Below are 26,096 nucleotides of genomic sequence, written 5' to 3' on the forward strand. Positions count from 1 at the left end.
CAGCTGATCATTGATCAGTTTCATGATTGAAGTAGCAACAGGAGAGGCAGGGGAGAGGATGAGAGGAGAAGAGGCAGCTGTGCAGCGTAACGACAGAATAACTCCAGCTTTGTGTCTTTTTTTCATTATAGCGAAAGTCCGGGACAAACTGTGTTCCTTCTCAGCTCAATACGAAACGTGTAATATTTTCTCTGAATGAGGGACCATTCCATTTTTTTAAAGAGCCGTTGGCAACTCTACTAACTAACCTTATGAATAAAATAAAGTTCACTATCAGTAACGTCATAGCACCCACCCAGCTGTATATAAACTCTGTCAAGCTGGCTAGAACCAGTACTAGTTATTGCAACTGAGGGTAAAAAGTCAGCACAACGAAAATAAACTCCACCTAAACTTGGTTTATATCTGACCCAGATAGACTGCAGGTCATAACTTCTTACCTGAAGTTCAGTTCACCTGACACTCGGACTGGCGGTGTTCCAGATCTACTGGCGTTTAGATCAACTGGCGTTGGTCGAACAGATGTGTGGCAGTCTTGCGTTTCAGGAGCTGCTACCGACAAACCAGCAAAAAAACGCCAAATGTGTCATCTGTGACACTTGTGAGGTTATCTCAAACACACTCCGTCAGTCTTGATGCTGTTGAACAACAAAATGTTTAAAATGTGGCGAGTTTATCTGGTGATATCCTCATTCGCGACGCGATCGCGAAAACAGCAAACAATTAACACCACGCCGATGTTGTTCACAGGACAGCAAGAGTAAACGATCGGGAGACTCTTGTCGTCGTTATCGTTCCGCTCGCACGGTTTATTTCTCCGATTTCAGCGTTTTTGCTTCACAACTACAGCGAGCAGTTTACTTTGTGCACTAACATGGAGTCGAGTCAACCAGCGACACCTCTGGCCAAGTGCCACAGCCTACAGCCAGATCAACCTGTGACACACATCTGCACCACGTTTGAATTCGTGTCATGCACATTTGTACCTTTCAACTGTGTCTGTTTAAATCACGGGCTTAAAATGGACCTGATATCAGGACAGGAAAGGGACATTACTGAACAGGGTTGCTTACAGTTCTTTTGTCTTTTTTCTTATTATTTTCTTTTGGGACTATATAGGAAATTGGACTAGAATGATGTTGCAGTTTTCAGCCAATCATTTCATTGACCCACAGATTTAGCCTAGGCTACCTTTGTTTTGTTTTTTTTATCACCCCCATTTTACAACAAATACCAGTAAAGCAGAGGTTGTAATTTATTTGCCATTATTCAGTTTTGGTTTTGCAAATAATCTGAATGAGCCTCTGTAGTAACTCAGAGGGTGACTGATATCAGGAACTTTCTAAACAATGAATCAAAGCTAGAGATGACTTAAGGCTTTCAGGATGACTTTTAAACACAATGAAGGATTCCCCTGTAGGCTACCAATCACTAATAGTATTGTATTTGCTAAGTGTGAGCTGGTTGGTGTCAGTTTATCTATGCAGACGAGGCATTACCTCCTGGGTTTCCACACTACCTGTCCCTCTGGAGGCACAGACAGCTTTGGGTGGGGCTGAGACTTAGTAAGGTGGTGGTGGTTTTTGAGTTTGTTAATGAGGCTATGCCACCCAGTAATCTGTGTGTTCCTCATTGAAAAGTGGAATTTATTTGGAAAAATATTTCAGTACATTATACATCTGTGATTTTAATTTGTACATTTTTCCTTTTAAAATTGCTTTGTCCACAAAACAGCAGCCATTGATCAGATCAGAAACAATATTATTTACTTGTGTATCCTTTGACAGGTATGACTGGTGGATTTTTGTTGTTTGAAACAGAAAAGCTCTGATTGTGTCAGAAACTATATTTAGATTGAGCACAAACGTTTGACTGTCTGACTAAGAAAGCCTCACTTATTTTTATGTGATGCTATATCGGTGCACTTCTATTTTGAAGGCGACACATCTAGGTTATTGTCTGTGAGCCAGTCACATGCTTGTGTTTGTAAATTAACACCCATTTGGGCTAAAAAAAAACAAAAAAAACAACACTTTTTTTTCTTTCTTTATTTTTTTTTATAATGTAGCACAGTACTGCAACAGCAACTCTCTGGGTGCTCCTGCTAATGTCTCCTGGTGTTGTGCACAGTACTGGGCCAGAAAACTTGGCCAGTGGAGCCCACCATGAGTTGGTTTTGGAACTGTGTAATGTAGACCTGACCATAGGGACTGATTGCTTTTCCTGTCTCCTTGCCAGAGCTTAACCACAGAGAGGGAAGCTCTGCAGGTTCTGTGCGCTGTAATGGCAGTGGGTGGCTTTGTGTGCATGTATTTTAACATCTCGCAAATCACACACCTCAGATCAACCTTTTTTCGTTATGACATAAAAAACAGCCAGGGTGGTGAGCTGATATTTAAGTTGTGCCTTTCCTCTGAATGTTTCTGTGTTAAAACAGGGGCAGAGAATGGCTCCTCTTCCCAGGGTGTGGTGGGGCAGACCGGGCCTGTGGTCAGCTCCACGGGGGGAGTATCCAAGACCTCCAAGGGCCAAGGGTCTACAGAGAAGGAAGAACAAGCTGGTAACCAGAAAAGAGCCCGTCGGCAGTGGGAATCCTGGAGCGCCGAGGACAAAAACAGCTTTTTTGAGGGTCTTTATGAGGTAAAGCTTGCAACAACCTTTTACCAAGTTAAAAGTTTACCATGTGTAGATCTTTTGACGTCGTAGATTCACGGCTGCCCTCCTTTGTTCCCAGCACGGGAAGGATTTTGAGGCCATCCAGAACAACATTGCAATGAAGTACAAGAAGAGAGGCAAGCCAGCAAATATGGTGAAGAACAAGGAACAGGTCCGCCACTTTTACTACCGAACTTGGCACAAGATCTCCAAACACATCGACTTCGCTAACGGTGAGTTGCTTTTTTTCTCTCTCTCTTAATTCACCTTGGAATTTTTGATCCCCAAATATGAAGTTTGTACACTGTAATGACTTTATCGAATGACGCCTCATAAAAATGTGTACAACTCATACAACAAGGTGATGTCTTAGGCTGATCTTAATTGGTTTATTTTAGGTTTGTGTTTAGTTGTTTCAGTTATGCTACTTACTGCAGACACTGTGAATGAGAAGTAAAGAAGAGATGCTGTTAAACAGCCACATATATTATTATTTTTTCCTACAACAGAACTCACACTGACATTTTTGTTTTTTAGCAAGCAAAACATATGTTAAAGAAGTTCACCAGATAAGCTGGAGCTCTTTTCCCCTACAAAAAGCACCCAGTGTTACTCTCATGTTATCTTTATGTAGCACGCACAGGCCTCCACCAGTGTTGTGACTTGTGCTTCCTTTCCTTCTCAGTGTACTCCAGGGTGTTAAAGAAATCTTCTCAAGAACTGTACGGCCTCATCTGCTACGCCGAGCTTCGCAAAAAAGTTGGAGGATGTAAGTGAGGGCTGTGAAAGCGCTTGGATGCAATGTAGACTGCGTGTGTTTTGCTGTTTGTTCTGCTGGTTGTGGACACAGGGGATGTGATTAAACTCCAGATGATCCCTGTGGCTCGGGGCAGTTGCCCCTGAGGAGCATGTCTTAACTAGCTGTCTTGTGTTTTGTCTTTGACAGTGATGGATGATAAGAATGTGGCAAAGCTGAACGAACTCATCCAGCAAGGGTAAGTCTGTGGCAGAAGCTTTGGCTAGTGGGTTTACGTACACATCTGGGATTGTGATACTTTAAACTGATGCACTAGATCACATTTGGAAAGATACAGATTAGCACTTTGCTAGTATGAAAAACAAATCTGAGGGCTGAGTTGACAGTATGTAGTCAGATGCTTTCTCTGTGGCACGGCAAGGTTTAGAGCTTACAACATATATGAATAAAGATTCTTCTGTTCCACCAGGGCCACCACCGTGCGCTCTAAGGGGAGGAACCTGCGGATCAAAGCTCCAATGTGCCGAGCGTTGAAGAAACTTTGTGATCCAGATGGTGAGTATGAGCCTGCAGAAACCCAGCACACGCGTTACAGAACAAGCACTGAAAACCTCACTGATGGTGAGACTGGGGGGTTCACGGGGGCGGGGCTTTTTTACAAAAACCATGGCATCAAGTGGGCTGGTGGTGTTTCCATGGTAACTTTGGGTGCAAAGTGAGGAGGATGAAGGAGATGACTGTTCTGACCAGCTGTCATCAACCCCTCTGCTCAATAACACCCACTCATCACACTTACTGAAAATATTTGCTTTCATCAAGGGTAGAAAAAGACTGTCTCTTGTCATTGTTGTATGTAAATCTGTGAATGGATCCCACCGAGATTGATGGCTGCCTTTTCATTTTGTCGTGGTTGATTAAGTGAGAGAGCATAGTTGAGTTTATAGGTTTTGGGCTTTTCTTATAGTGGCTGAATCTGTAATTTTGTGTCCTGCAGGAGTGAGTGATGAAGAGGACCAGAAGCCGGTGCGTCTGCCCTTGAAGGTGGCAGTGGAGCTCCAGCCACGCAGTAACCACTCCTGGGCCCGAGTTCAGAGTCTTGCCCACAACCCTCGCCTCAGGTCTGACATGGATAAGAACCACAATATATTTTCAAAAGCATAACATCCAAGAGTCGGAGAGATGTCATAACTTCATTAATTCATTTTCTATTATTATTTTATTTATTTATTTTATTAGTTCAAGCCATGGTGATGCAACAAAGCCTGAGCTAATTTAAGAACCTCTTCTTGGCTTCAGACTGCTTATTTCAGTTTGATGGTTTGCATGTTTTCCACCGTTTTCTGGGTCAGCTCTTTTTTTTTTTTTTTTTTTTTTTTTGTGCAAATTAAATATGTGTGTATATGTTTTTTTTTTAAGCTAACTCGTGAAATTTGAAAAGTGTAAACACCCTCAGACATGATGCTGTTCAAAGTTTAAACTCTATTTCTTTCATTTTTAATTTTTGTTCTCAGTTCAGTTTTCAGTTAGTGTTCAGACTGGGTTTGCTTCTTTTGAGGTTCAGTTTCGTTTTTACTGGTTTCAGTGTTAGGGGTTTTTTTTTGTTTTTTTGTTTAATTATTATGATAATAAGGGTTATTTATCATGGGTAGGTTGAAGAAGGGTAAAGACTTTGTGAAAATGGCTGAATTACAGCAATGTCAGTATGCATTTGTTTGCAAACGTGACAAAACAAATATAGTAAAACTATACATTAATGAACATTTCTGTTTTATTTTAGTTATTTTTGGAGCACGTAGTTGGCGTTTTGATTTTTCCCACACAGGATTATTTCGGTTTTAGAAAACTCTATTAAATTTGATCCACAGTAGTCTAAGTGTAAAATGTAGAAGTAGTTTATGTCAGACGTATTCGACCTGGTAGTGTTGTATTTTGCAAAGTTGACATCAAATGTTTTTTCTGTTTTCTCAGGATGGTGGTGGAGCTCCACAGGAAAGTTTCCAGCCTCATAGAGTATCTGAAACAGAAGTGGGCTTATCATGACCAGTGGATTGTATCCTTTTTAAAAAAAACATTACAGTGCAATATGTATGCAAAACTCTTCAGAGTGTTTTTCATTCCTAGTGTACATATTAGAAATGTACTGCTCTAACATGCTGCTTTCTGGGGCATATACAGTGGGGCAAAAAAGTATTTAGTCAGCCACCGATTGTGCAAGTTCCCCCACCTAAAATGATGACAGAGGTCAGTAATTTGTACCAGAGGTACACTTCAACTGTGAGAGACAGAATGTGGAAAAAAAAAAATCCATGAATCCACATGGTAGGATTTGTAAAGAATTTATTCGTAAATCAGGGTGGAAAATAAGTATTTGGTCAATAACAAAAATACAACTCAATACTTTGTAACATAACCTTTGTTGGCAATAACAGAGGTCAAACGTTTACTATAGGTCTTTACCAGGTTTGCACACACAGTAGCTGGTATTTTGGCCCATTCCTCCATGCAGATCTTCTCGAGAGCAGTGATGTTTTGGGGCTGTCGCCGAGCAACACGGACTTTCAACTCCCGCCACAGATTTTCTATGGGGTTGAGGTCTGGAGACTGGCTAGGCCACTCCAGGACTTTCAAATGCTTCTTACGGAGCCACTCCTTTGTTGCCCGGGCGGTGTGTTTTGGATCATTGTCATGTTGGAAGACCCAGCTTCGTTTCATCTTCAAAGTTCTCACTGATGGAAGGAGGTTTTGGCTCAAAATCTCACGATACATGGCCCCATTCATTCTGTCCTTAACACGGATCAGTCGTCCTGTCCCCTTGGCAGAAAAACCGCCCCATAGCATGATGTTTCCACCCCCATGCTTCACAGTAGGTATGGTGTTCTTGGGATGCAACTCAGTATTCTTCTTCCTCCAAACACGACGAGTTGAGTTTATACCAAAAAGTTCTACTTTGGTTTCATCTGACCACATGACATTCTCCCAATCCTCTGCTGTATCATCCATGTGCTCTCTGGCAAACTTCAGACGGGCCTGGACATGCACTGGCTTCAGCAGCGGACCACGTCTGGCACTGCGGGATTTGATTCCCTGCCGTTGTAGTGTGTTACTGATGGTGACCTTTGTTACTTTGGTCCCAGCTCTCTGCAGGTCATTCACCAGGTCCCCCCGTGTGGTTCTGGGATCTTTGCTCACCGTTCTCATGATCATTTTGACCCCACGGGATGAGATCTTGCGTGGAGCCCCAGATCGAGGGAGATTATCAGTGGTCTTGTATGTCTTCCATTTTCTGATGATTGCTCCCACAGTTGATTTTTTCACACCAAGCTGCTTGCCTATTGTAGATTCACTCTTCCCAGTCTGGTGCAGGTCTACAATACTTTTCCTGGTGTCCTTCGAAAGCTCTTTGGTCTTGGCCATAGCGGAGTTTGGAGTCTGACTGTTTGAGGCTGTGGACAGGTGTCTTTTATACAGATGAGTTCAAACAGGTGCCATTCATACAGGTAACGAGTGGGGGGACAGAAAAGCGTCTTACAGAAGACGTTACAGGTCTGTGAGAGCCAGAGATTTTCCTTGTTTGAGGTGACCAAATACTTATTTTCCACCCTGATTTACAAATAAATTCTTTACAAATCCTACCATGTGAATTCATGGATTTTTTTTTTTTCCACATTCTGTCTCTCACAGTTGAAGTGTACCTCTGGTGCAAATTACTGACCTCTGTCATCATTTTAAGTGGGGGAACTTGCACAATCGGTGGCTGACTAAATACTTTTTTGCCCCACTGTACCAGCTTGTGTCGAATATAAACTGGTCCTTAACTTTGAAAACTCAGCTTAAGAGTCTCATGGAGAGAGAGGCTCTAGAAGGCAACCAGACCAGCACAGCCTCTCCCAGCATAACTCAGAAGGAAGAACTTTTTCTTTTTCCAGCTGAGAGCTGCACATTGACTACACTGCCTGGGGTGGCACGTGTGGTTCACTCCAAAGCGTCCTGCACTGTCCATTGGATCGAGAGTGGCAAGAGCCGACCTAATGCCAAGGAGTTGCCAGCTGCCCAGATCCTGGGCATCCATGCAGCTCCACAACCTCGAACTGGCAGCAAATCTGGGCGGGGAAGCGCTGCTGTTGCTGGTGCTTCACTGACTATAACGGGTGATGCTCGTCGAACTGAAACCCCCAACCCTGATCCATCAGCAGACAGTTCTGCAAAGGTAGAGGAGAAGAGACTTCAGTCCCCTTGTGTCCCAGTTTCCTCTCAGCTGACTGTCAGAGAAGAGGGAGATGGGATGGGATCTTCTGATCCAGGAAAGGCCTGCACTGGCGTTGAGGTCAGTGGTGGTTTAGCCATGACCAGAAGCACGGACAGGTCATGTAGTGGTGCCGATGGCTCCGCTGAGCAGTACAAAGAGGAGCAGAGCACCAGCGCGTCTTCCTCGGAGGCAAATCAGCCTCCTTCAGTCAAACCTCCAGTGACTGGCTCAGACGAAGCCGTGTCGCAAGCTTCCCCACCAGCGACCAAAGAACGGGTCGTTGAGCAGATCAGAGAGGAAGGCTGGAGCGCCCGTGACGCAGAGAACGTCACCCTGGCCGAGCTGTACCTGATGTTTGGGAAGCCAGGCAAGCTGCAGCTGGAGTACGAGTGGCAGCCGGTCACAGCTCCACCCAGCAACTCAGAAGAGGGACAAGCCTCAGTGCAGCCAAAGCCCGACAGGACAAATCGAGTTTTGCGCTGCTTACTCAAGCTGGTTTCCACTGAAGTCAACCCCAAACCTCTGGTAAGTTTTCCCTTTTCTGTCTTCCAAGATTGTGGCCTGGTGTGTTGTTTAAATTACAAGTTGAAAAGATGAAAAATGTGTAATTATCAGTGGCATTAAGGCTTAAAATTAAACATTTTTAAGATGCAGCAGTGTGAAGAGTTTATATTCCGTACAAAGCCAGCTGATGAAAAACATGTTACTGGTTATGTACTATGAACACCACAGGTTTTTTTTTTTGTTTGGTTTTTTTTTGTCTTTTTCAATGAAAGTGCTATTTCGAGATAGGAGCATATCATGTGTCTTTTCCTTCAGGCTCCAGAGCTGTGCTCCACAGCCACATCACCCCTCAAGACCTATCAGGAGGAGCAAAACCAGGTCCTCACACCTCCGGCGAAGGGTCCTGTTGCAGGCGCCCGTAGCCCCAGCTGTGGGCGGCCGCAGGCGTCTTTGCGCATGCCCAAGTTACAGCTGCCAAGTGCTGGAGGTATTTATGTCTCTCTCCTGCTGGCTTTTGTGATAAAGTCTTTTCTGTACTTACAGTGCTGTAGTTATTAAACAGCGAGAAGTAATTATGCAGCACCGATGCTTCCTCTTTAGAAGTTGTCTTCAAATAGCTGCCTTTCCTGATGTGGCACCACATCTGTTTCAATCCTGTTCAGGTGGGCGCAACCTTACCCGCTCTCTGCTGGGTTCTACTGCAGTTGGCGAATCAGAAAGCAGCGTGTTCGCAGTACCCACCACGCTGCCACCCAACAGCTCACGGCACAACCGAATGTTCTCCCCTAACAAAGAGGCAGAGCTAGCCTTCAGACAGCAGCTCGACTCGATCAGTGTAAGCCAGAATAATGCATCATTTTTTGTTTATGCCAACTGTACAGAGACATAATTCATGTATTAACGAGCATTAATATGTGCTTTTTTCTTTTCTTTTTCTCACAGATGCAGTCAGATCTTTTCCTTTCTAGACAGAGAAAACCTCGGAACAGACAACTTCGCAAACCACTTGTAGTTCAGGTGAGAGCAAGATCATTATCCATTCATCAGTTCTGGGCTTGGTTGGGTGGAAGGCGGGTTTTCCTAAGTGTGTTTTTGTTTGGCCACTTCTTTCTCGTTCACAGCGAACACTGCTGCCCAGAACTACAGGAGACACTCCTCAACACGTCTGCTCCTTCTCCATCCTCTCCAACTCCTCTGCCACAGGTACTCCTCAGATGGCAGGACAGAACGATAGAATATGTCGTCAGCTGAGGCTGGAAATGTTTAGGGCGTAGTTTTACAGTATGCATTAATGAAATCACAGCTAAAAACGATTTCTCTTTCTCAGCAAGACCCTCTGGTAATTGTCTGCTCTCTCACTTCCTGTTTCTTCCTTCAGGAACTGGATCTTTCCGGCCGATCCATCCCCGACTAGCTCCTTCCTCTCGCTCTGTCCAAACTAAAACAACCCCAGCAACATCCAGCTCTGCGGGGGCCAGCCAGCTCTCTAGTATGGACTTCTTCTGTTATCTACTACATTTTTCTGTTTTATTGAAATATTGATAAACTCTACACCAAATATACTGCAAAAAAATTACATATTGTTGTTTTTATGGGGTCAACAACTTTGCTTTTATAAGCACCCAGTTTCACACCTTGGCTCAGGCGATTAGAGGATCATCAGGGGTCCTTTTGTCCCTCTGTGGGGGGATACTCCCACTAGGTTTAAATCTGGGACTCTCCACCATTTGACCCTAGAACTGAAGAAGCTTCTCGGATGAGAGGTGAAACGTCTTCAAGTAACTTAAAGAAGTCCAGATGCTTTTCTTTGTAAGCTCCTTTGACTACGATGACCTGGATGACTGAGAACCTTCACAGACATATTTTATAAAATTGCTTAAAAACATATTTAAGGTCCAAGTTGTATTTGTGTAAGATTCCTGTGTCAAAATCTAGAACTCTGAGAAGGTCAGTGACAGACAGTATTTCTGTGCAGACGACAGAAGCAAAAACATTTTTCCAGAAGACCTTGGACCATCCTTTTTTTTTTTTTTCTTCCTGCTCTGCTCTTCACATGCTGTTGCTGTTGATGCTTATCAGGAGTGATATGACAAATCTCTCGTTTGCCTGAACTGTTAATACTTTCAGGTGCCATTGACCTGGCAGCTAAGTCTGCAGGCATCATCCCAGGCAGTCCCTGCACTGCAAAAACAGCTATACTTGAAACAAGCCAAATATTCTTAAATCTGACAAATTTTTCTTGTTTTGAGCAAAAAAATCTGCCAATGGGGTAAGCAAAAGTTGCTTGACTAGAATTCTTAAAACTAGCAAATTAATCTAACTGCCATATGCCTTTTAACTAGACAAAATTGTCTAAAATGTATGCTTATTTGAAGAAAATGTGACTTATTATAAGTAAAAGACACTTTGATATTTAGAAAATCTGCACCTAAAATGAGTATTATGCTTTCTTGAACAAGCTGTTTTCAAGAATTATTTGCTTACTTTAAGATTCTACACCTTAATTTAGATTTTTCACATTAAAAAAAACACCTTACTATAGGACAAATTTTCTTAAAACTGAATTGTTTCTTTCTTGATTGAGCTAACTATAAGAATTATGTTTCGACTCTGAGAACAATAATCAGCAAAAATTCCTGAGAATAAGACACCATCTCTTCAAAAAGCTACTAAAAATAAGGGAATTCATCTTAAATTAAGACAGCAAAAGCACTCTTAGATTTTGCGCTTTTATTGACACAGCAATGGGTCAGTAACTCACTGAGGTCTGTTCCAGGAGAATCATGCCTAAAATTATACATTTCAGCAGGGTACTGTGTAACATGGCCAATATAAGAAGTGCATATTCCAGATACTCTTAAAATGAATAATAACAGTATAACACACTCTTGGCTGGTATCAAAAATAAATTTTGCTGAAGCTTAAAACAATCACTATTTCAAATCCTATATTACATAACATTTTAGAAGAACAAGTTTAACGACCACACAAACAAACATGTGTTTTACATTTGAACAACTTTTCTATAGAAAAAAAAACAACCTCACTGACTAACACTGAGTCTGATAAACAAGGCAGATGGAGTCTGTCATCTGGGAGACTCACTCAATGAATGACTTCCACTCACCAAGCGCCTTCTTGTAAGAGGGGGTTGAATCTCGGTCATGGATGGAGTCTTTGAGTATTTCAGTTTGCAAGACAGACAGCAGCGTGGAAATGCACTATGGATATGTGAGGTGGAGGGCATAGTAATATGCCATCAGATAGAGCAGTCCCTCATTAAGATCCTTCCGGTCAAAAGTGCTCACCGGTGTGGTTCCAACAGCTATCATGCAGTTGCCTTCAGAGACAAGCAGAACTGGACAAGCCAGGGGTCGCTGACGCAGGTAGCCTTCAGGGTCTTCTGAAGTCTACATGACAGAAAAAAAGAGTATTAGAACAAGACTGTAAGAAACACAATTTTTGAGTTGCATTACAGTTTAAAATAGATCAACTTTTTTTGTAGGTTTTATTAACATCAACATGTTATGGGGATCTGAACTTTAAGAATATTTGACTGACTCCACAGTAAAATATATAAAATGAAAACATGAGTAACTGCAAAATTCAACAATATATACACATAGAATATTGCAGCCTTACCTTTAGGACATGGAAAAAAGCCTCACTACAGATGCCCAGCTTCTTAGGTGGTACTGTGCTGGAAGGGAAAAGCATGGGAAGGGCTCTGAACACAGCTGCTGCATGTTCCACTGGTTTGAAAAAAGAAAAATAAGACAGGGCAACACCATTAAACATTGCAAATAATGTAATCTGCAAAGCATAAATGTAGACAAATCAAGATACTGTAGCATTACCTCCATCCAAAAACTTTGGATGGAGGTAAGTGCTGGGTTCCTCTCTGAAGAAGTCACCATCTCCAGTAGTTGTTAGCGTTTTTTCAGCAGCAGTCTTGTTCTAAAATACAGTGTACATAGGGCTAATTTCACATAAAATTGCACAAGAACTTTAGGTCTCTAAATATGAAAGATAGTACAACAAAATATCAGTAAAGTGTTGAACAATAAAAAATATGTATATTTAATAAATGTGTAGGCCACTTGATTTAAATCAAAACTAAAGAAGATTCTACTGTCTATCTGTTAAGTGAGTATTGGTGGAATTATTTGAAACTGCATAAAACAAGCTGGTGTGTTCTCAGTTTTGTCACACAGCGATAGGACAGAACTTACTTCTTCACATTTGTGCACTGCAAGCCATAGAGCCCGACGCCTGAGGCAATGTTCAGGACCAGGAAACAGATCTTTGATGTCATCTCGTGAAAGTGATGAGAGCAGGTCTTCTCCAACATTTGCTTCTGCAATAGGAGTTTCCAATTATCACTACATTGCATTATCCTCATGTGCAAGCCAGCTGACAGCTTTGCTTGGGTAACAGACAGGATACATAGGAAACATAATTTAATATTTACCATTTAAAACCATGACTCTATTCCATTATTCTCCCTCCTCACTGCTCCACAGGTTCTAAATTACCTTCCTCCTATTGACTGGTAAAAGTAATATATTTGTGATACATCAATTAAATGCATGTATACATATAAATGTTTTGTTTTTTTTTGCTTCCTGGGCTAAAGTATATAATGAAATAACTTCACTAATAGAAATTTGAAACTCCCACAATTTCTGTAAAACTGGCATTAACTTATGGCACTTTGCACACTTGTTGAATAAATTCACAGACACTGAAACTAATAACTGGACATGAATTCTTTCATAACTTTCTGCACTAGCATATTTAAAAATGCTAATGCAACTAAGCTAACCGCACAGCTAAGCTAAGCTAACAACCGGGTATAGCCTGCCATGCTAGCAACTTAACATGCAACATACCAGAACACAAAACATAGAAAAAACAAAACAGTCACATACCTTTCAGGTTGGCAATTGTTATTTCGTCCAGTTTTTCCATAGCGTGCCTTAATTTCTTCACACTGTACCAACTGTATCGCATCTACACCCAGACCCCAAAATCCTGCAATCCAACCGCTTAGGCACGGAGCTAGAGGCGGGAAGGTGGGCTGTACCAACTCAGGAGTATGGGGTTGTGTACGGAAATGGTTTAGTTCGCTCTTTTATACCTATAAAATGATATATATTTAAATATTTGACTATTTAGTTAGATTATGTTCTGTAAATACTGACGTGTGGGTGCTGTTACTTACTACAGCTGTTATAAGGCACTGAATTAGGATAGCCATTCCTACCCCATAATGGAATAATCCTGGTTATCTTGACTTTATGGGAAAAGTAGTTCACAGACCAGTAAAACGAAATGATTTGGCGCTGTGTTATCTACATCGTTTTTGTGGGTCTGACCCTCAAATCCCTACTGAGTCATATTAATTCTGTACATAGCCATAGTCCAGATTTCCGTGAAGATTGTGGCATAGATGGATGTGTCAAAGAATATCGTGTTTACAGCTAATTTTGGTATCACATTCTTCGAACACACTCCGACCACCTTGCCAATGGACGATGCAGCGGATCGATTAGGACACAAAAATCTGTAAGGTGAGACTGACTATATACTTTAATATCTTTGAAAATAATCATATAAAATATTCATGTTAGATGTCTACTTGTTTTTACAGCTTAACAGTAGATATGTTAATGCTTATTCCTTATAATCCACAACAATGCTATCTATTTATAAAGAATATTCTGATAGTGTTTAATTTCTTCTACTAGAGAAAACAACATTTTGTATTTTTTTAAACTTTTGTTTTAAATAAACCGATTGTCATGGTCCGCAGTCTCCTTGGTTGTTTGTGTTTATTAATATTCATTGTGTCAGTTAGTTTCCTAGTTATTTGTTAATTATTTCCAGTGTTTAGGTGTTCTCTGTACCTCCCTTGTCTTCAGTGTATTGTCCCTGGTTCGATATTCGTGTTTATTCCTGTTTTACTTTGATAGTCCCTGCCCTGCATCGGTGTATTCTGTTTTGCTTCCTCCTGGTCTCTTCTCATCTGATTAGTGTCAGCTGTGTTTCGTGCCTGTCTGCCAATTCCTCGTTTCCTTTTGTGTGTGTATATTTAGTGTGTTCTTTGTCGGATCGTCTGTATTCTCTCCTGTGTTATCATCTGTGTTCCCTCCCTGATGTTTTCATGTCTTATGTTCCTTGTTCAAGGTTGTAAGGTTTTTGCAACATTTTCCATGTTTCCTGTGTTCTTTAGTTTAGCTTTCCCATTTTAGGTTTTTGAGGATTTTTCAAGGCTTTTAAACTACAGTTAAGCTGCCAAATAGCAATGAGCATTAAATGAATATCCATTTATTAAACTCAGCTTGAAAACATGCATATTTTAGAGTAAATTATAAAATGCAGTATATTTCTGACATTAAATTTTTTTAGAAATTATCAGTGTACCTTGTATTTAATTTCCTTATCCGCAACTAGTCAATTAATCAACCAATCTCAATTGCAGTTCTAGGAGGGAACCCTCATCAGCAGTGAACAGAAATCTGAGTAACATGTGGGCATACAGGACTGATTCAGTGGTGGAAAGCCAGCCAACAATGATATGATATGAGATTCCGTTCCATATTACAGTTTCACACACAAAGATATGACATGTGCGGTCATGAAATATTACCTGGGTGATGTAATTGGACTACACGTGAGCTCAACATATGTTTTATAAAAGGTACACTGCTTTACATGCATGAACTGTATTTTCAGGTTATTGTTTTGGACAGTTTTGTGACAATTTTTAAAATGAAGTTGTTGTTTTCCTATCAATTCTGACAGTTGAATGCGATTTTAGCATTGCCATAGTATAGATATACTGATGCTGATCTATTATTCTGTTTGACATGGCCTAAAGTGAATGAGTTGTGCTGTTTCTGTTTTTCAAATGGGCCTGTATTTCATGTTTACCATGTGCTTTTAGTTCCTGCCTTTGTTCATATACTGCATATTGTGTCAAACTTGACAGCAATTATATTAAACTTTAGTGTCAATAAATACATTTCTTAAACTGAGCAGCTGTTTAAATGCCCTTACTCTTGAAATGAGAAAAATAATCTTATTTTTATTCTGGAAATTCAACCAAACCATTGTCATGCCTTGTAACTGGTAAATAAAGCTCAAGATGAGCTGAAATATCCTTTTAAGGAAAAGTTAGACATATTTTCCTAGAATAAGCTTTATTTTCTTGTCCAAAACTTGCTTGTTAAGAATATATTTTCTTTTTAGGCAAAAAATAAGAAAAAATGTCCATAAACAAGGTTTTTTTACTTTCTTGAAAATCGTTTTTTGCAGTGTGTCGGGAGGTGGATTCTTCCACTGTGGATAACAGCGCTCTTCTCGCCACCACTCCCATTGCTGATGCTGAGCCAGACTCTCAACTCCACCAGCAAAATGTTCCAGAGGTCAGAGACAGACACACACACACACACACACACACACACACACACACACACACACACACACACACACACACACACACACACACACACACACACACGGACTAGAACCCTCCTTCATTTGATGTCTCCTCCTTGCCTGTGGCATTAGAATAAATGCTATTGCCCATTACCATCTTGGAGTGTTACATTTAAAACGGTCAGTTTTTGATTTATCTTACTTTAATGAAAGTTATTGCTCACTCTAATGATTTTCTGTTTATCTGTGCGGTGTAGGCCAGGTTTTGCATAATGTTTTTCTTTTTACTGTGCATCTGTCGTACAAGACTTCACAAATGATTTAGTAATTTTTATAGATTTTCTTTGTAGACATTATTCTTGCATACAGTTGTCATATTCATGATCACCTGTTTATTTGTCTGTTACGGTTTAAAAACAAGCTGCTCCAAACAGTTTGCCCTGATGGGATAAATAAAGCTGTTTGTATCGCCATCAGAGCGTTTCCTTGCTCACAGTGGACCTTTGTGAGGGAACACTTGGCTTAGTTAAAGGCAGTGAGTCTGCGTAACCTCATTTGTTTTCCAGTCGTAGCTGATCACCATTTGGTAAAGAAAATTGTCAGCTATGCTTGAATAAATGGTTTAAAAAAATGTGATGTGCTAAGTTAAATCGCTCTTTCCATAGAATGGCGTACCACCTCCGTCTCCTGGAGTCACCGGCGGGGGAGACTCACTCCTCTCTCCCCCGAGCGTTGCCTCGCTCCTTGATATCTCACTCCCAGGCCCTCCTGAAGAGGCTCTAACCCCCGGAGAACCTCAAACGCAGATCAGCGACTCCATCATCGAGCTTGCCATCAACTCCACACATTACGGTGTGTGCACGTGCAGACGTCTTACCCGAGCCATATTGACAAGAAACTGCTAAATAAAGCTTGATGATGTTTGTTTAGTGAAATGGAAAGTGAGAGTAGGTTAGAAAGGTTTTGTAATTACCACTGAGGTCAGCTTTGTGGCTCCACAGCATTAATTCCTCTGCAGGTTGTGGAAAAGAGTGCACGTTGACATCCAAGCAGCTAAACATCTGAGCCTGCTGAGTTTAATCGCTGATATCTCATTTCTGTTTGCCTGCTGCACTGCAGGTGAGGAGGCTGCTCTCTCTCCAGCCAAGCTGGGCAACAGCGACGGCTCCAAACTGCTGGCCTCGTCTCCCTCGCTCAGCCCATCCAGAGGCTGGATCCCTTCACCCAGCCACGACCCTCAGTGGTACCCCAGCGACTCGTCTGACTCCACACTGGGATGCCTCCTTTGTAAGAGTTTTTTTGCTTCCTTTCTCAAGAGTGTGCCAGAAGTTACATTTTAGGCCAAGAAGAACAGAATATTAAGTGGATGTATTTTTATCATTACTTCCCACTAAAAATGCTGCATACAGCAGCACGTGCAGTCAACATTTACAAAGATTTGTTTGTAAAATCCCCAATATTACTAACACAGCTGTATGATGAAAGGCCATTTACTCAGTCTTTTGCTCTTATTTTCCTTGCAGCCAGCATGGTCTCTCCTGATAAGGGCAGACGGACCACCCTAACCCCCACTGGCCCCTCCAGTGGCACAGCTCTACTCGGTCCTAGCCTCCTGGACTGCAATTCTCATGATTCTCATGATTCAATCCCGTGGCCTTCCTGATGTGGCAGAGGTAAGTAAATGCTTGTTGATTAAATGAAAGAAAGTTGTGACTGAGAAGCAACACTTGCCACAAACACAACACAGTCTGAATCTCAGCAACCAACATGTTATATGTTATTAATTAGTCTCTAAAATGTAAATGTAAAAACATCACTTCCCATTTTAAAAATAACCTGCATTTATATCCACTCTGAAAATGTGGTTCTTATCCCCTTTTGGATCTGTCCTGCTGTGCAAGTGGACTCTGACCCAGAGCCGGTTGTGTTAGGGACCACATGGTACCTTTTGGATAGATCAGCTTCTGGGCTGATCCACCAAATTTTAGGTGATTTTTAATGAAAAACTTGTTGAGTCACACCCTGAGATTCAGACACCATACCTTTTGAAATGCTGACAGCATTTAATATCTGAATCTCAGTCTGTGAACACGTTTCCATTTTTAGTGCTCTCTCTCGCTCTCTTGCGTGCTTTGATAGCGACTTTATGAAGAAATGAATCGGGAGTGTCAGTTAGCTGGTTCAGGTGTGGCAGGAGGGGATGAGGCAGAGAGAAGCTCTAAGTTTGTTAAAGATAACCTGCCAGTGAGCAGGTTTAGTTCAGATTGTGTTAAGTGATTCATCTCAGGGTTAACAAACGCAGACTTGTTAGCTTAAACCTGTTTCCTGGGATGGGGCCCAAACCTGCCTGGGAGGTGAATAGAGCCCGGTGACTGTTGCCTCCTGTGTTTGGACTAACACATCTGCTTTTTCAGTAAATAATTTAATTTCATTGACAGATATTGATGTGATGAACTTTTCCCCCCCTGCACTCTTGACCTAAAGTATGAAACTGTTCGAGGGATGTCTGGAAAAATCTTGTTTTTTGGGGGTTTTTTCTCCTTCTTGGATTTGCCCTTGTTGTCAGTCTGAAAGCTCTTTGGTGTTGCTTGCAGATGGATTCTCAGCTTGCTTGTATGATGAGTGAGAGCAGCATAGACTACATCGCTCGCTTCAATGATCTGGCTCAGGAGCTCGCCGTAACTGAGCCCTCCATTCCACCTCCCTGAGGAAGACTCCACCAAGCCATGGTCATCTGTACCTCTAATCTACAGCCAGTTCCAGGCATTTCCACAGTTCCAGGAGAGAGAGACACAAACTTCTGGGCCCACACTTGGAAGCAGTGACTACTGCTAGAAATTCAAAACCGATTTGCAGCCAGCAGCTGCAAATTACCCCAACTTTTACCACGTCTGGTTCTCACACCTGTCGATAAGCAGGCCATTCCTAAAAAGAGACCAAGGCAGAACTTTGCTCACCTAGAGCATCATGTTGTTGGTGACAAGAGGTACTGTAAGTGAGGAGAGGAGAGGTTTCCTCTCTGTCTTCTCCCTGTTTGGAGAAAGAAGACTGGGGAGAAAGGCCAACCCCATCCCCCCTCAAAGCCATCCATGGCCTGTTTGTAAAAGTGCAATAATAGGTGGTCAACCGTGACCATTGTTCAAAAGCGAGTTGCGTTGGTTTCACTGAACTGTTCTCTAAGGAACAATTCCCTTTAAATACAAACACTTTAGATAAAACAAATGAGTTTACAAAGATACAACCTCATGTACAGGAAAATACTATGCCATATCCGAACAAAATATCTGATCTTTCATGTCTCTTCCTGCTCTCGGTGTGTGAGTGCATGAATGTATCTGTGTGTGCGTGTGTATTAAAGGCTGTAAGGCTGACCGCTCAAAATGTGCAGTTCAGATCATCAGCTGGTGGCAAACAGCCACTGGACTGTGATTTTTATTAAAAGTAATGTCGGTGAGAAAGAGATACTTGGCATAGTTCAGTAGCAAAAGTGGAACAAAACAAAGTGATGTGTAGAAGTTCATTTTTCCTGTTGGCCTCCTTTTTTCTTTTCTTTTTGTTCCTCATCTCTTATGAGTTCAGGTGTTACAGATTGTGTTGTAGTCACACGTGTTTGGAATCGGGTTCTTCATTTCTCAAACCCACATTTAAAAAAAAACAAACAAAAAAAACAAAACAAAAAAAACAAACAAATACAAATAAAAAATGGCAGCTTGTTGGTTGACTCCACTTGGGTAGCTCCACAGATGCTGAAAATGTTATTGGAATTATTTTATTGTTGCATTCATTTCTCATTAGTTTTGTGTGCAGAGATGCAAGTTCAAATATTGGATTTTGTTGCATAAACAGGAATACCTTTTTAGATATTTAAGCCCTCTTCACACGTGTGGTATTTGGAGACTGAATCAGAATGTTTTAAAGAGTCTGTGCTGACAGTGCTTATAGCCACAAACAGCATAATGTGCGTAATGTACTGTTCTTCATGGTTGTTGCGTCTGAATGAAAGCCTTGAGGAACGTTCACATTAAAACGTTTCCTTTGACTCGGCGCTTTCCCAGCTCCTCATTCGCAAGCTGCAATAGGGAGAATTTCCCTCCTGTATTGTAGATGTGAGCGTGAATTGCACAGGAAGGTTTTAATGAAGGGAGATGAACAACTCAAAAAGATGCGCGTGAGCGGCAGCACTCTGATGCGTGCCTGTCTGTTAACATACATTCAGGCTTGCGCTGTTTTAAAAGGTGACCTATCCAGACCTGAAGCTGCCAGATCAACAGCAAGGAGGGCGTGTCTTTGTTTACTTTTGCTGTCGTTTTCAGTAACGCTGACACAACAGGTGGGCGCTCTCTTGCCGACGCCATCGATTACAAGGAAATCTAACAATGTTGCTCATTTACTTTCCTTAGTTCTGTTGCTTTCTTGCCGTCCTAATTAGTTCAAACAAATGAGCTGGCTGCAGCCACACATTCATTTTGTTTGACAAACTAGAATTATGAATGTCCTGGCTACTATTGAGTTCCCAGTAGAAATACACTCCATAAGAGCGAGCGGTTAATTTAATGAAACACTAAAGCCATAGTTGACTCCATTTATTTTAATTTTTGTTTTTTATTATATGCCCCCAAATTACTTTCCTCTGACTAGTGGATGCTAACAAAACACTATGACTAAAGAGTGGCTCTTGCATGTTACAGAAGCAGACATCGTTTCTCTGAATTTTTCATGCAGTACAGACTCATTGCCTTCACATTTAATTTGATCAACCAGCATCATCTCTATGCAGCTGTGTGAACCCGTTTGGTGTAAACTGTTAGACCTCTTTGTCATTCCACAAACGAGATTGTAAGACGATCTAACAAATGTAAGCGCTCCTGTGGTGTTAGTTTGTGAACATTTGGAAACGCTTGATCTTGTCACACTAGATGATTCTTAATAAGGAATCCTATTGAAGGATGTATTTGTACAAATGGAAATTCCAGTATTCACTGCGCTTTTGTAACATAATGTAAATCATTATTTGGACTATTTATTGTTAATATTTCTGAGACAAGTGTTTTTTCTGTTTTAATTTAAGGTGACATCCAAGAAAGGAGGAAAAAAAAATACTGTTTTCAGTTTGTAAAAGGTGTTTTATTCTGTGCATAAAGATAGTTATAAAAACCTGCCTGTTTTCTTGTATTCACTGTGTTTGGGGGATACACAGCAGTTCATATGCAAGCTTGTACAAAGTTCGGTCTTTGGCCTTGGGCTTGTTTCTGACAGGTTTGTCAGCTTCTCCAGAGATGGATGAGTGGTTTATCCGCACAGACTCCACACTGAATTCCTCGCTGCTCCCAATAAAAGTACAATCATGCTCCAATCCAGACGACACTTTAAAGTGACAAAGAATATTAGCCGGAAACAAAAACTCGACTGCACGTACGTGTGCTGAAGTGACTCATTTTCAGTGATGTGCTCTGCATACTGCATGGAAAATATGACCCAGAAACAGGTCGGGTGCTGCACCATTTTTCAATGAGAAATTGTTGGCAAACGTTGACTTTGTAACCACAGTAGATATTTTAAAGGAGAGTAAGTGACACAGTTGTGGGTAGACATTCTGCCAAAACATCAGACATGATTCCTTTACCACAGTTTGGTTTATTTAAGCTGTTCTGTTTGCATCAGGAGTCCCAAATTATGGAGTTCAAATTAAACCATCTCTTCTCACCAGCCTGCAAAATGTGATACTGCAGGCTTTTGCCAACAATTTTTGTTGTTTTTGGGTGGGAAGGGTAAAAGTTTCTCAGACATGACAGACAATATCAACATGTAAATTAGACATTAAACAATGAATAGTACAAAAACCCACTCCAGCTCTGTCCCAGATGTTATAAAACAGATCTCCTCATTTCCTCCAAAGTCTTGCTTATTTCAGGTCCTAGACCTCACCAGCTCGAACATCACTTATCCTTAGGTTTTTGCTCCTTTCGAGCGCGCGAGGACATGAGCTTGAAGAAAAGTGCAGGCCAGAGTGTGCGGAGGTATACTGCAGCAGTGGGCAGAGGGCCGGCCAAAACCACGTCTTTACTTTGCTGACGAACAGCCTTTAGGACTTCCCACGCCACGTCCCTGGGGTCCCAGCCCGTAGCTGTAGTTCTGTCCAACACTGAGCGGTAGTTGCAAAGACAAGAGACATGTTGCATCATTGATACAAGAGAGTACAGATTACTTCAATTAATTCAAATTACTTTTATTTATATAGTACCAAATCACAACAGCAGTTGCCTCGAGGTGCTTTTTAATGTAAGGTAAGAAAGACCCTACAATAACTTATAAATTACTCTGGTTATGTTGCTTCTTACTTTTATTATTTAGTTATAAAAATCCATTTGGCTTGTAGTCTTTTCCTTATGTAGTCAAAAAAAAAAATCAGTAAGAAAACACAAAATCCCAGCTGGCATCAAAGATCCACACACATTCCAACACCACCTTAATAACTCTGAGATTTATCACCTGTTACCAGCTGACTCTTAAAAATGCTGCTTTTGCTACTGTTACTCTTTTGTTCCATCCTCTCACTGCCTCACCTCCATACTTGGATCCATCTCCTGTGACAGCATTGATCGACAGGTTGGTTCAGATGTACCCGGGGCTGATCACAGTCACTGGGATCCCGTAGCGCTCCATCTCTGCCCGCAAGCAGTCGAAGTAGGCCTGGGTGGCGTGCTTGGACGCAGCATCTGACCAGCATGAGACAAATCAGAGGCTTGCTTTAGTTACCCTCCTCCTGCTGGCAAACTCATGTTGTGTTTGTTTGCATTAATCAAAGACGACTTACAGGCTGACCGGTAAGGAATGGCTATCTTCCCCTGGACGCTGCTAATCACTACAATATGGCCGCTGTGCCGGCGAACCATGGAAGGCAGGAGAGCTGTGGAGAGAGGAAAGAAATGAAAGAGAGAGGGCTGACTCATATTCATGATAATCTTCACCCAAATCTCTACATAAATGACTTATTAACTTCACATTTAGCTCGGCTCTTTCAACCACAAGCCAAAATAAATGAAAACATCCCGTACGCTGAAACCAACAAGATTAAACAAACCTTGTGTAAGAGCAACGGGCCCGAAGTAATTTGTCTCCATAACATCCCGCTGAACTGAAATGTGAGTCTCTAGTATATTGCCAAGGTAACTGATTCCAGCATTATTAATGAGGATGTCCACTTGTCCGTAACATTTCAGGATCTCTTCTGCAGCTCTCTCCACCGTGTCTGTTTTAGCCAGGTCGAAGACAACAGTACAGGGAGTGTGAATCTGGTGGATAACCAAAGCGAAACAAAACGACTCTTTACAAATGGATCCTTAGAGGCTAAGCTATAGTTCAGACAGACCAGACTTTATTGTGTTACTCCTTTGTGTGTATATACATACCAGTTTCTGTGTGTTTGCTGAACTCGCTGTTAGTTCTTGGACCACCTGCTGCAGGCGAGCTGCGTCACGTCCACACAAGCCGTGCACCTGCAGCGTGGAAGACCCGCGCAGACTCTACAATGCAGAATTCTCGTTGTAGATTAGTGAGCATAAAACAGGGGTGGGTGCAGAGAGCCACACCACTAAGCTGAACTCAAATCTGCTCAGTATCTCTTTAATTCTTACCAGGAGCACTTTATAAAACTGAAATAAGCATAGAAGAAAACTGCTAACATTTTTATCATGATATAATAAACATTCCCCAAAACAATTGTGCACAAAATGTCCATATTTTTGCAAAATTTAAAAGACTTAACTTTATTTTAAAATAAGTGCTATTGCTATTTTTAATTATTTTTTCTTGCTCAGCTACAGGAATCTAGTCCGTCTTGAGTTTCTACAAGTGCATCCAGTGAATCAACAGTGCAACAAACTGAAGTTAACGGTTTTAGTTACAACACCAACAGCATGGTTCACTGACTTGCACAACACCTTCTGCTGTACGATTCAGCGGGGAAAAAAAGCAATTTTACTTCTGGCTTCATTTCAGTCACTTTATCTTGCATCTGCTTTAAAAGTCCCACATTTTTCCCTGTCAGATTTTGACAGGTGTAAGTTGTTTACAAACAAACAAACCTTGGTAGTCCCTTTTACTGAGCCTGTGGCTGCTAAACTCTTTTCGTTGTCCCATGTAAAAAATTCATTAACAGGGCTGGGTCATCACAACTGTCATCCACAGCCACCAAGCACTCTTTGATAAACTCCTCAGAGGATGGCTTGTTTGAAATCACAAAGCTGGTCTTGCCTGCTCCATCCCTGGATGTGTGAGGCTTAGTGAAAAGTCCTGTTGCTTTTCGCAGATTTGCTAGCAACAGTCCAGCTCTTTTCTCTCTCTGTTTAGTCTCACAAAGGGGATTCAATCTGTAATCCATAAACAGAGCACTCTGCTCTCCACAAACTAAACACATGGCTTTACCTCTGACTTCAGTAATTAAATATTGAGAAGTCTACGTCCTGTTAAAAACTCTACACTCCGTATCAATCTTTCCTGTTTTTAAAGGTCAGCTGACATCTTTCGGGGCTAGAAACTCTCAGAAACAAAAGATCAGGCACACTTACAGAGGAGATGCATTCGCTCACAAACATGTGTTTGTAAAGTAAAAAAATAGCATTCATGTTCAAAATAGAAGTGACAAATTTGTAATGTGGTTTCCTACAAAAATCAGGAATCCACTCTCTGACCAGGAATTTATCAAAGAGTGTTTGGTGTCTGAAATGGGACAAAATGATTCATGTATACGTATATATGTTTAAATCCTAATTTCCCATTGATCGCACGCAGACTGGTCCGAGACAACCAACGGGCAGTACAATGTCCAAATCTGATAAAGAACTACAACTACATGTTGGCATCTGCACAACAACACTGAAGAATGAGATTGCACATTATCTAAATAAAAGCCTACTAGCACTAAAGCAGTATGGTTTAGAGAGTTTGCACATGTAAGCTGAAATGAATGAATGGAGGCTGACCTTTCCCGAGTCCAGAGCTGGCCCCAGTTATGACCACTACAGCACCTTGGACTGAAGCCCCTTTTCTGAGACGTACAAGTATCCGGTACAACAATACGACTCCCAAACCGGTTAAAACCACCGGTAGCATTCCTCCTCCCATCACACGCTCCATTACTTGGCAATCACCAGCTACCTGCAGGTAAAAAATAATCAGTAAATACCTTATAAGAAATTATTTACTGTACCTTTAAAGTCCATCTGAATGCAACTACCAACATGACAATAATAAACACACATACAGCCAAAAAAGCGGGGGAATTAAATGGTAATTCATTGTAATAAGAACAGTAGGAGTTATGGATCTTCCTTTATCTTCTTAACCACTTAAGCCCCACCTGCTAGCAACAACCAATAACTTGATATCACCAGACTTCGGACAATCTTATTAAGCAAATGTTAACTAAATACATGCATCACTTAGCACATTAATATTCGCATGGTTAAAAAGTACAGTTCAGTATGCCAGGTGAACACCTTGCACATGCACACACTGGGTTTAGCACTAGCTTGTTCTGCGCAGGCAGTGTCAAAATAACGGCTACTGAGGCTAAAGCTAACAACAGCTAGCATCTCTAGCAAATACTAACAAGTGTTGGTTTGTAGTTCTGTTTTTTACAGGTCTCACCTGAGCCGAGCTGCTGAGCAGAGCAGCAGTAATGTGTCAATGTGTCTCCTCTTCTTTTAGCTGATCTTCTTCCTTCTGTTTTGTCTTTATTGACGGTTAGAAAAACAGCTTTTGGTCGCTTTAGCGCCACCGTCTGATCTGGAGTATGCACTTAACAAAATGCGCTCTTTCAAATGATTAACAAATAAGGAAATAAGCTATTATTTCTCGTAAAGCTCATAATTTGATAATTTGCTATATTAATGCTTTACATTTATATTTAGAGGTCTTTTTAAACCACTAGTGCCTATTTAATCAGCTGCTATCTTCTTCATTGCTACATGATCCATTAGAAGTGTGCTCTACATCTCATTTCAGTTTTTCTTTTTAATTATTTAAAAATTCTTAGTTTACTTTATTTTTTATTATTTATTACAAATTGTAGGGTATTTGTCAGGTTCATATTCTTCAGAAGTCCATCCATCCATCCATTCACTTCCGCTTATCCTTTTCAGGGTCGCGGGGGGCGCTGGAGCCTATCCCAGCTGTCATAGGGCGAGAGGCGGGGTACACCCTGGACAGGTCGCCAGTCTGTCGCAAGGCTAACACACAAGGACAAACAACCATTCGCACTCACATACATTTGCACATTCACACCTAGTGACAATTTGGGTTATCCAATTAACCTATCCCCACAAGCTTCATGTCTTTGGACGGTGGGAGGAAGCCGGAGTACCCGGAGGGAACCCACGCAGACACGGGGAGAACATGCAAACTCCACACAGAAAGACCCCGGCCTGATGTTGGAATTGAACTCAGGACATTCTTGCTGTGCGGCAACAGTGCTAACCACCGTGCCACCGT

The 26,096-nt window shown here is 41.5% G+C and overlaps 1 long non-coding RNA gene and 2 pseudogenes across 7 annotated transcripts; 1 reads left to right on the plus strand and 2 right to left on the minus strand.

Annotated features, from left to right (window-relative positions):
- Positions 1-2,068: 2,068 nt before the first annotated feature.
- LOC145428309 (protein cramped-like) lies at positions 2,069-20,763 on the plus strand (annotated as a pseudogene). Its single transcript, XR_013908586.1, has 19 exons — positions 2,069-2,640; positions 2,735-2,888; positions 3,341-3,424; positions 3,602-3,650; positions 3,882-3,967; positions 4,407-4,530; positions 5,381-5,462; positions 7,242-8,183; positions 8,478-8,649; positions 8,825-8,997; positions 9,105-9,179; positions 9,284-9,365; positions 9,541-9,651; positions 10,290-10,340; positions 15,483-15,592; positions 16,271-16,457; positions 16,725-16,892; positions 17,129-17,278; positions 18,200-20,763. The product of XR_013908586.1 is annotated as a protein cramped-like (transcript).
- On the minus strand, positions 10,878-13,479 carry LOC145428310 (uncharacterized). 5 transcript variants are annotated; one of them, XR_013908589.1, is made up of 5 exons: positions 13,094-13,479; positions 12,634-12,711; positions 12,395-12,519; positions 11,805-11,914; positions 10,878-11,572 (listed from the first exon to the last, which is right to left on the minus strand). It is a non-coding gene; the product is annotated as an uncharacterized LOC145428310 (long non-coding RNA). The 5 variants fall into 5 exon arrangements; XR_013908590.1 differs by lacking the exon at positions 12,634-12,711; XR_013908588.1 differs by having other exon boundaries at positions 12,395-12,711.
- LOC145428308 (peroxisomal reductase activating PPAR-gamma-like) lies at positions 20,708-25,556 on the minus strand (annotated as a pseudogene). Its single transcript, XR_013908585.1, has 7 exons — positions 25,254-25,556; positions 24,587-24,761; positions 23,015-23,128; positions 22,687-22,897; positions 22,420-22,512; positions 22,169-22,321; positions 20,708-21,747 (listed from the first exon to the last, which is right to left on the minus strand). The product of XR_013908585.1 is annotated as a peroxisomal reductase activating PPAR-gamma-like (transcript).
- Positions 25,557-26,096: the final 540 nt, after the last annotated feature.

This window comes from Astatotilapia calliptera, chromosome 4, assembly GCF_964374335.1.
Source record: "Astatotilapia calliptera chromosome 4, fAstCal68.1, whole genome shotgun sequence".
NCBI classification, from domain to species: domain Eukaryota; kingdom Metazoa; phylum Chordata; class Actinopteri; order Cichliformes; family Cichlidae; genus Astatotilapia; species Astatotilapia calliptera.